The following is a 10,938-nucleotide window of genomic DNA, read 5'->3' as shown; positions in this document are numbered from 1 at the left end:
GAAGTCTTTATTTTTAGATTATTTTTCTTTTAACTTTGCATCCCTGATTTTTTAAGAACTATTTGTCCACAAAGTGTGGACCTCCCTGGGTTCTAGGAATAATCAGCAGTGATTCCTTCCCAGTCTTGATACTTCTCACAGTGTATTACTATTCTCTATTAATAGTGAAAGCAAAGTAGCTTTCTGGGCATTTGAGGAACAGCTAAGGCATCCTGTCAAAACTATTTCATTGTTGCATACAGCCCTGATCCCAGTTGCTTTAGTATCTGCAATACCTGAGCACAGCACCACGAGTGCTACGTGTGATGCACAAATGTTACTGCTCTCTTTGGAGAAAAGCTTGCTCTTGCTGCACAGACACCATGATCCCACCAGGTCCAATTTCTGCCTGAACTCCTCACACAGCAAGCATCACTCACGCTCTTGTTTTTGTGTCAACACTACTTCATAACAGAACTGATTTTGTGATGCTTCAGGCAAGGATACACAAATTACAGGGCTTGAACTACTATATAGCAGCTGATGACACTGAAAATGAAGAAACAAAAAGCAGTATAGAAAGTCCCAAGGTTTCCTGATGGTCAGGATTTCCCAGTTGGAAAAGCAGTATATAGTGCCCTGATGATGTCATTGCAGCATCAGTTGATGACCAGGCTATGTTTATAATACTAAATAAAACATTGTCAGCTTGAAAGCTTAAGTACAAGACAAGCAATCATCTGCCCCACTTAATTGTTAGCTCACAGCTTGGCAATTTCAGCTGTTGCTAATTAATACTCTCTAAAATGATGTCTGAGCGTTGTTTGGACGATATCATAAATCAGGAAGCATTGCCAATAGGCAGCATAGGCAGTGCAATTTTGTGCTATGAAAACACTGTGCTAATGCATTACAGGACAGGCTGTGTGTCCTTTCATGAGCTCTGAACTGGAAAAAAGTTAAGGACTATGACTTAGGACCACAAGGCCTCCATGTACTGGAGACCAGAGACTGAGAGCTTCATTTCTTGGACACAACCAAAGCCGTGTTTTTAGATCCAGGGCTTAGAGGTTGGCTTGTAGCATCCATGGATGTAGGACGAGCTGAGTGCTGCTCACGGGACCTGAGCCTGGTGCTGACGGGAGATGTGTGACCAGCACGGGTCAGGCTCTGCTCTGTGAGGACGCTGTGCTCTGCACATGGGCTGATGGCCTTGTGGGCAGGGGTAAGCCTGCCCTTCTGCTTCCTGGGCACAGGCACATTGCCTCCACCACTGCAGCCAGACCACGTAGATGGAGCAGTGCTTTCCTGTCCCCTTCTATGTAGTGCAGGAGCTTCCCAGAACACTGCTGTGCACTGTGGGTGAGAGGTTACAATGAAGGAAAAACTTCCACACTTCTTTAAAGTGTGATAAGGTCCTGCTGGGAATGAAATACAATGAGAAATCCCATTTGGGAAGTAGTCCCATTGTGCTACTTCACCCTTTACTGGATCCCTTTGGACTTTATTGCTATGCTTAAATCAGACCCGTAACCCATTGAAAAAAAGTTAGGAGCGTTCTCAGTTCTCCCCGATAGAAAGAGCTTCACCTCAGAGGTCCCGTGCAGGCAGAAAGCAGCACAGCAGGCCCTGGGCAGTGTGGTCCCCTCTATCACAGCAGCATCCACCACAGGTCCTGCATCCCCAAACCCCCAAGTTGCCAGGCACATAAAATAAAAATGATAGGGGAAGACAAACTTGTTTTCAAATTATGGTCATGACATGTGATAGTGAAAGCATGCGTGCATAAACTGAGAAAATGTTTAAAAGACAAAAAGCAAACAAATTCCAAGAAGGGAAGAAAGAATTTTTATTATTATTATTATTTTTTTTTTTTTTTTCCCCTCATGAGAACATGACGCAAAAGGCAAAGAACCAATCACAGGAAGAAAAAAGTTTCTGAAATATGCACTCATTTTATTTTTACTGATAAAATAATTAAAAAATGTGGCCCTGAATAAAGAAACAAAATGTTTCAGTCTCTGAGAAAATGACTCTGCAGAGCGTTTTCATAGACAAATTGCATCAGAGACAGCACAACTTAGGAACTGCTCCAGGGGGATGAAGTGTCTCTGGGTAGCTCTGAGCAGGAGAGCTGTGGGACCCCAGGAACAGGAGCTAAACAGGAGACCAACAGGGGTTAAAGGCCTGCATAGAGATGCAGCAGAGCCTCGGGGTCTGCTGCAGGAGTGTAGTGTGTCAGAGGGGCTGAGCCGCTCACAGAGCAGACTGAAACCTCAGCTGTACTATCATTCACTCTTCCTCCTCTCACAGTCATGTGAACTTCAACCCCCAGTCTGAATTGCAGATACTTTTGATTATTCAGCTCAGGTGTCCTTGCAGAGTAATGAGGTCTTTCTCCCCTGTGATTTCCAGCTGCCATCACTCTCGGCAACCCAAACAAACCCAACTGATTGCACTTATTTATAGACCTGAATGCTGATGCTGGTCTCTCCTGGGACTAGCTCTCATCTCTCAGGATGGAGCAGATTTCAGGTCAGCTCATTTCTTAGCCTTCTTTCACTTCCTCTTGGCCCTGGTGCTGCTGCCAGCCCTTTTCCTACAGGATGTTCCACTGGTGAGTGCTCACTTGTTGCTGTGGTTGACACTTCACCTGTGTTCTAAGTGCTGGCTGTACGCTGTGGTCTTTCACTCATCTAACCCTTCTATTCCTTCAGCTTTTCCTGTCTCGGGACACTGGCAGTATGGAAGTTGTTGCAGGGCTCATCCTCGCTGGAAAGACTTGCAGAACTTGTGGGACTGTAACTGCTGGGTAAAGAGGCTTATTTCTGCCTAGATCAGGCTGCAGAAAACTGTGATAAATCCACGGGGAGAAAATGGTAGCACTCATTTCTGTGTCTTGCTGTTCAGAGCTGCTCCATCTCTCAGTGCTGAAGTTTGCTCTGCTGCTGCAGAATGCTTCCTGTGCATGAATCTGTCCCTCGTCTATTTGCTCACAGTTGTTTCTGACCAGTAAGTTAAGCTGGTAAGGTTGAATGTGCCTCACCTGCTCTTGAGATGTGAAAGTCACATGGGCATGCCTGCCCATAATCTCTGTTAGTGTGGGAACCTTGGCTGCTTCTTTGTCGCAGGAAGAACATCTCTGAGATATTTTGTATCCCAAGCCTATAGGAGGGCTTCAGAAAGTAGCCCTACAAACGTAACACAGTAGCTTGGACTGCCAAAGAAAGGAATCAGAAGGGCAGTGACTATTTGTACTGCCTCAGGCAGCTATCTCTAGTAGGGCTGAACTTGGAAGCTTTGTCCACGTTGATGGTCCATGAGAAGGAGGTGACTTTCCAGAGGCTGGGTCAGGATAGGCAGCAGTTCTGGTGCATCTCCTGGTGCACCTCTGCATTAATGACATACAAAGCAAGGGAGCTGGATTCTTAGCTTGGGGAACTGAACTGTGTACCTGGCATCAGACTGCAGCAACAGCAGAAGTAATAAGTTCTTGGCTTGTTAATTAGAATCTGAGCAAATTTAAAATTGGGTCCAGTTTTCTGTAGGGGTTGAGCATGAGCATTGCCATGATCCCGGATCTCGTACAGCAACTGGTGGTTGTCACCTCCTCAGTTTTGTCATGCTTCATAGTTTGCAAACCCTTCGGGGCAGAAATTCTCCCCTTTTTGTTTACAGGCCCTTCTGAAGTCAGGCCCTGACCTCCCCTACAAATATTTGTACAAACGTGATCATATTGTGCTGTAGTTCAGCGGAATGACTGATAAATACTGCCCCTGCCTTGACGAGTTTGAAACACAAGATGAACTGTTATGAGCAAGGGCATGGCATTGCTTTCAAGGCATGAAGTCTGATATGTTAGTAAATCATCATCTCACTTCTGTCCAGTGATAATATTGAGGTTATTTAGAACTGCCCGCTTCCAATCATAACAGATGGAGGTTTAAGGAGGGATGGACAGGAGTGGGTCCTGCAGTTGAGTTCAGGGCAGGTATTCTAAACAAGTGGGTATGACAAACAGCAGCAGGACTTCAGAGATCTTCAATCTTAATCACCATTAAGAACAGACATATTGAGAGAATGAGGTCAGAGAAAGCCCTGGCCTCCTAACATCAGTATTTTCTTTTGTGTGCTCCTTGTTGAGCCTCTGTAAGGCTGACCTGGGATGAGGCAAGCAGCTGGCTGTGAGGGTTCTGATTGTTGCTTGGTTTGGGTATCAAGAACCATGTTCCTATAATTACTGTAATTATTGAACTCTGCTTAGCTTTCCTGATCTGGTTCTGGCAGAACTGTCAGCTGTGGGTGATGATAACAAAGGTCACATTTTAACCAGCAGAAAAGCAATCTCCAGGGTGAAGGTTTTGGTACTGCTGCCTTTACTCTGATTACAGCTATTCAGCAGGACTGCTCTAAGCAGCCTGGGAAAGCATCTCTGCCACTGCTCTGCTCCACCGCTCCGTCTTCTGGGCACCACAAGCAGGCACAAGCCTTTATCTGACTTATTTTTACAGTCTTTAAAAATAAAATCTATCTCCCAGACTGAAATGTTGCCCTTGCATTTTTGTGACAGCAACTATTTCCCTGGGGAGATTTTAAGCTGAGGACTGGAAAGAATGTTCCCATGCATTTTGTACAGCACTGCCTGCCATGGACACAGAGCATCTGCCGACCAGTGAGCCACCAGAAGTGAAGGCAAGTGGCTATTCTGGCTGCTTGCTGAGCAGCCCACTCTAAGTAGGTAAAATGAGGACCCGATCTTGTGCCTTAGATTTGGTGATTGTGTTTTGGCAGGACTTGTTTTATATCTGGAGGTGTAATGCAGTTAGGGCAGCTGCCCAGGACCGGGTGCAATGGACGCTTAGCCCTTACTGGCGTCTGGGCTGGCTTCCTTTTCCTTGTTAACGAGAAAGGCAAGATCGCCCTTGGCTGCTGCAGCATAATGGTGCTGGCAGTACGAAACGCTGAAAGTCAAACCCCGTTTTCCATCCCTGAGCGCGGGATGAGAGCGCCGCGGCATTGAGCGCCGTCTCGGCGGGGTGGTGGCGCCACCTGGCGGCGGCGGGCGGGAGCGCGGGGCAGGGCGGGACGGCGCCCGTGGGACGGCGCCCGGGCGGTGCGGGGGGCTCCGCTGCCGTAACGGCGTTCTGGCTCTCCGCCGTCCGGGTAGGATGCAGCCCTCGTTTTCCCCACGAAAATGCATAATCTTTCCGCGGTCTCGGCGTGACGCCGTCCTGCAGGTGAAGCCATCTGTGTGGCACGCGGTGGAGTGCAGCCGTAAGATTTTTTCAGAGGAGGGCAGAGCGGAGCAGCGGCTGGGGGCGAACAGGGCGCTCCGCAGCGCGTCTTCCTGGCTCAGCCACCCGGACTGGGCTGCGTGCCTGAGGGGGGCTGCTCCGAAAGTAATGCCTCCTATTTTATGACGTTGGCCCACGCTGTCGGTCGGTGTGTGACAGCCCGAGGACGAACCTTCCCGCCAATATTCCGTGACAAATTGTTGTTGTGCGACAGATGGCAGCAGAGGGGCGGATTGAGAGAACGGTGCCGGACATGGAAGTGTGCATGGAGCAGAGGGGTGGAACTGAAATCATCCGCGTGGAGAAAATGGTGCCCGCTGATCGACACTCACTGAGCGTTTATGGAGCCCTGGTGTGGCTGCTGGCACAGCGAGGCGGTGGGTGCTGCGTTTCAGTGGTGGTGACAGCGATGTGAAAGACAGGATGCTGTGGATGGCCGTGCAGATACTTAATGGGCACAGCATGCAGGATCTTGTTCACTGCTGGTGAAAATGCACAGATAATGGTGGTGACCATGTTGAAAAATAGTGTTTTATAGCTGAGAACTTGCTCTGTCCGAGTGTGCTATTGTGCTCTTTGTAGATGTTGGAGTTTCCATGGAAATAAATGACTTTCTTAGCAACCCATGTGCTAAAAAGTTACAAATCCTTCGGTAACTCCTCAGTGTAACATACAGAAATGATACTCAGCCAAACAGTTTTAAGATTCAGCATTCATATTTACTTGTCCTTTGACAGGAGGCCGTGAGATTCTATTAAGGCCTCCCATCTGCTCCATAGACAGCCTGTCTAGTTGCCTGATAGCCCTGCAAGCTGCTCAGATTTGAGTGCTCTGACACTCGTACCTTGTTCAGGCAATGGCCAATATAGTCTCTGTCTTGGTGCCAGATGTATAAGTTCACTGCTTTGATTAGGCTGAAATGCTGCTTAAAATACACTTTTAATCTGCCTTGTTGGATTTGTGCAGTGTTCTAGAAGCTGCTGGTAAAGAAATTGGTTTGGTCTTTATATATTTGAAATCTTCAGACAGAGATTGGGAAACATTGTAGACTGTTAAGGCAACACATACATTAAAAAAAAAACTGGCTCCTACTCTTATGAAACTTGTTGGCAGTTGTAGCAGCAACAGTTTGGTTGGGTCTGTCTTGTTTCACTGTGGAGAGGTTTGATGAAGCAGGTGGTTATTCTATGAGAGGGGCTTTGGGGGGTCAGCTTTAAGGAGAGCAGCTGAAGAGATCTCTTGCCTCTCAGGAGGACAGGTTAGATCCGGTGGTCACAGTGATACCCATTGGATTGAGACATGCATGTATACTGTACAGCAAAACCACTTTCCTTCTGTTAGGAAGGCTTCTGCAGCTGAAGAGCAGCTCTGGTGTTGGGGAAGCCCTTCATTGCCACAGAGGGTGATGGCTGATGCAAACCCAACTGTCACTGTTGAGCAACACAGAACACGAAATGGGAGCTGGAGCCCAGAGGTCAACACACTTCCCTAGGACAATGACTCTGCAAGCAAAGACAGCAGTGTTGAAATGCCTTCTGCATGCTAAAAGTGGGGTGTGTGATAAGCTGCACATCTGCCTCCCCCCAGAAGCCCAAAGCAAAAGGGTCTGAAAACAGCAAAAGCTGGCATCTTGGTGACCCTGTGGTGGCTGCTGGCAGGCCTGTGAGAGCACAAGGCTGATAAACTTGACATCTGGATATGGTAGGCATTCCTGGTACTGTTGATCCCATGCTGTTTCTCCAGTTGTGTCTGAGGCTTAACTGAACAGCAGAACATCTGCTAGAGATCAGACGAGCGGGCAGCCAACCTGGTGCCCTATCACTGTGGGTTTGCAGCAGATGCCAAAGGGCAGAGCAGCTGGTATCGGAATGGGGCAGCCCTGCTCTCTGGTTATCTGTGACTCAGCCTGTCAGAACTCATACCTCTGAGCTTAAGAGTTCTGATGTGCTTTTTCTTCCCCGACTTTTGTAATTGCTTTTGCCAGTGGCAGCCAATGGCCCCTTGATCAAACGGAGCAGAGCAGTCTGAAACATTTCAGAACGTCACTCAGCAAAGCTATGCTCCCATGTGGGAAAGGACCTGGCGTAGTTCAGAGACAATAGCCACAGTGGGAGCACACCAGTTTAACACAGACCTTTGCCTGTTACATCATGTAGTAATCAGAAATGCTTTGTTCCCAGGATATTCATTTGATAAGATCACTAGAAACTGGCAGCAGAGAAACTTGGTGAATATGTCATTTCTGAAAGCAGTGTGCAGAGAAAAGTAATTTAACGTGGTCAGTAAAAGCCATTGATTAGCATCAGAAGCACAATCTCTTGGGGGGGAGCTGGGTGGAGCTCAGGAAGAGTCAGCACAATCCTAGCTTTCTGATGACTTACATGCTTGTTTGAACTTTCTCATATATAACTGCATTAGAATCCATGGCTGTTTTCCTAGTATTCTAGGGCTGAATTCTTTTATTAAGGATAATACATATGCAGTAACTGCAATGATATCAGCAGTAAATAAAATACATCTTTACAGCTCCAAATTTTCTTAAGAGACTGACTGTTCAAGTCCTACCAGGTGTAAGACTCATTCCTTGCCTGGTCACATAACAAGATTAGTGCAAGAGAAAACATACCCCTCTGAGGGAATAAAGGTGGGAAAATATGGCTTTATTTTTCAGTGATGTGTTGGAATTAAGGAGATAGATAGCTGCAATATGAACTTATTTTGAGGCAAAACATCTAGGCAGGACCATGATTCTGGGTACATGTGAACAGAAAACAGGTCTCTGCTGAATGAAGATGACAAACTTGGGGAAAATGAAATAAGATCTGTTTTTTTTCCTCATAAAAATATGGGTGTTCTGAATGATATAAAGTAGTGCTATTTTTCTGCTTCTTTAGAATTGCAGCATTTGCTCAACTGTCTTCATTGTATACTAATATTAATAGTGTGTGCAGTACAGAATGCCTTTTGGGTCATTCAGTGGTTGTGACAGTTAGTGTGGTTTTGTTATCTGCTGCTGTCCATCAGGAAAACAACTTTGAGCCTCCTGGTTTGTGTTTGTCTTCTTTCTCTCACTTTTTTTGCTTTGTAACCAGAAGTCTAAAATAAAAGAGACTAACATATAATCAACCACAAACAGAAACATCCTCTATTGGTTGGAGTTGAGCCTCTGACTTAGTGCTGTGTGCCTGCCTGAGAAGGGGGCACGAAGGGAGGGAGGCAGCTCTTACAGCAAAACTGGGGGTACATGTGCTGTGCTGACTTGGTTTTTCTTTTCTGAATGAAGTAAGGATTCAAAATGGGGAAAAGTGCTCACACAAGTCAAGGCCCAGGCAGGTCAGTGAGGCGTGTGCAGCCAAGTGAGTATTTTGCAGAAGGAACGAGCAAGCAGGCAGACAAGTGGTGAGGGTGCGATGTCTCCAGCCTAGCTTGCTGGATGAAGAGATTCCTACTCTATGCCCAGCTGCAGGAGTTAAAGGCCTGGGTTACAGGAGGACTTCCACAGTGAGTTCCTGTGTTGTGAATGGCTCGGCCTTTGAGGAACAGTTGTCATCTTTTCCTGCATTGCTGTAGGTTTTTTTAGCGTCTATAGAGTTAAGCTGTGGCTTCATCAACCATCTCCTGAAGGCTGACAACACTCACCCCATCTTACTCCCTGGAGAATCCTGGAGCACAATTGCTCCCAGATATCAGCCTTGTGATTACTCCTGGCCTCCCCTTTCCTCCTCTCCTTCACTATGGTCACTTGTGAAAGAACCTCTTTGTACTGTTTTCTTTTTCCCTGCGCGTTCGTGCAAGGCTCACACTGTTCTCCTCAGCTTCGCCCCAACATTGCCTGGAGAAGTGTCAGAGTTCAGTGCCATCTGGACAAATTGCCATGGGCTGTGCTTGGAGCTGACTGCTGCATCAGGCACTCCTGGCTTCCTTGGAGCCCTGGAGTAGGGCTCCTGGACATAGGCTGCCACTGGCTACATCAGCATCTACTGCTCACAGAGACATTTCTAAAGAGAAATTCCAGCAGCAGGTGGCTCTTTGGGATTTAATCTGAAAGCTTTCCAAGACCCAACGGTGGAGAAAATAACACTTCAAATAGCCAGTGTGGGAGTGAATAGCACTCCACCTGGGAAGAGAATCTAAGGGGGAGTGCTTTGGTGTTTCTAGAGTTTGATGTATGAGAAATTCATGTTTGCATCACTTTGTACAGTGACATAAAAACTGATGACCTCAATTTCAGGTGCTGCTGAATGGTAAAACTGTGTTGTCCAAGGAAACTGAAAGACCACCCTGATGGCTGTAATCATCCTGTTTTGATGATATACAACTTTAATTCCTTTGTCAAGAGGAGCTTGTTGGCTTTGAAGATATTTATGGAATGAACTGTTACGAGGAAAATTCTCCTGTGATTCTGGGAAGGTACACTGAGCAGTGGAGCAAACTCAGCATTCATTTGGTCTTCACCAACTGGTACAGATCAATGAATACAGAGCAGCACAGATGCAGAATGAGAAGGGATTGTTCTTTGTGCAGTACAAACCTGCTAATTCTTTGTGGCTGATTTCGTGACAAAACGTACAGTGACTCGAAACTACAATGCAAGAGAATTTGCTGCAGGCTGATCAGATGGGCTACGTGAGCCATTTCAGCCACTTCAAGTTATTTTCCAAGACAATTTTGTGGCTTGGGGAACAGTGTGTAGAAACCTCTGAGACTGTATTAGTTGGCCATCTGTAATCCTTCCTATCTTCTCTCTCTCCTTTTTTCCACTTCCCAGAACAGGCCACAGAGCTGCATGCTGCAAATGTACTGAAAAAGCTAGCTTGATTAGGAAAGAGTGCAATTTCAAGGCTCTTGCACTGAGTGGGGTGGTGTGGTGACATTTGTAAGCTGTGGAGGAAGTCAGCTTTGCTGTGAAACGTCCACCTTAGGCATCGCTATTGGCTTCCCGGACCATGCAGCAACTGGGAGCCGTGCAAAGCAATGTCTTGACTAGAGAAAGGCACTGGATCATCCTCTGTCAGACCTAATGGTCTGTGCTGGCACGTCTGCTAGGAAGTCTGGCTGAAGGTGGCCTACCTGAATAAGCTTCAACCTAGCTGCTTTGGAGGTACCATGGAGTCCATGTTGACAGTGCAGGATCTCAGCTCTCAGTGTGAGTTTCGCAGCTGTGCCTTAGGCCTTTTTATTGGATGCTAAGAGTCATGTTTCTCTTCACACTGATTCAGTTCCATAATGTCTTTTAAAATCAGTCTGTTTCTTGTATTAGATGTGTAAAGCCAGTACTAGTTTGTGCAGCCACCCAAGGGGAGCATGAAATACCCAAAGACCAATTTTCAGCATGATGCTGTTCCCAGATCTGCAAGGTTTGCTACCAGGTGCAGCCGGGTGACAAAAATGAGCAGGACAAAAGCACCACACTTGGAATGAGCCTTCTAATTTCCTGAAATGCAAAGGACCTGATCTGCAGTGCCTGCAGTCCTGCAGTGAGGAGGCTGGGAGCCTGCAGTCTTTGCCATAAGGCTGTTTGCACCTAATAGCTTTATCTGCAGATTTAATGGGCTACATTTAGGCATCTGAGTTTGATGTTTCTCACCATTAATTGTGAGATGGAGTGGCCAAAAGAGATCACTCTGATTAATCACTCTGACCTCCTGGAGAACTTGACTCCTTC

General features: G+C 46.7%; 1 protein-coding gene across 4 annotated transcripts in view; it reads left to right on the top strand.

The window, feature by feature from the left end:
- The first annotated feature begins 2,450 nt into the window (after positions 1-2,450).
- The window catches only part of LOC116229478 (uncharacterized), a 22,010-nt gene continuing 13,522 nt past the window's right edge, over positions 2,451-10,938 (top strand). The window contains exon 1 of one of the 4 annotated variants that reach the window (XR_016471205.1): positions 2,451-2,596. The gene's annotated coding sequence lies outside the window, so the exon portion shown is untranslated. The remainder of the gene's footprint in view (positions 2,597-10,938) is intronic. The other 3 variants (XR_004167030.2, XR_004167031.2, XR_016471204.1) reach the window with 3 other exon arrangements.

The sequence above is a fragment of the Phasianus colchicus genome, chromosome 14 (genome assembly GCF_987193195.1).
Source record: "Phasianus colchicus chromosome 14, bPhaCol1.hap1.1, whole genome shotgun sequence".
NCBI classification, from domain to species: Eukaryota; Metazoa; Chordata; class Aves; order Galliformes; family Phasianidae; genus Phasianus; species Phasianus colchicus.
This window is presented reverse-complemented; position numbering and strand designations above follow the sequence as displayed.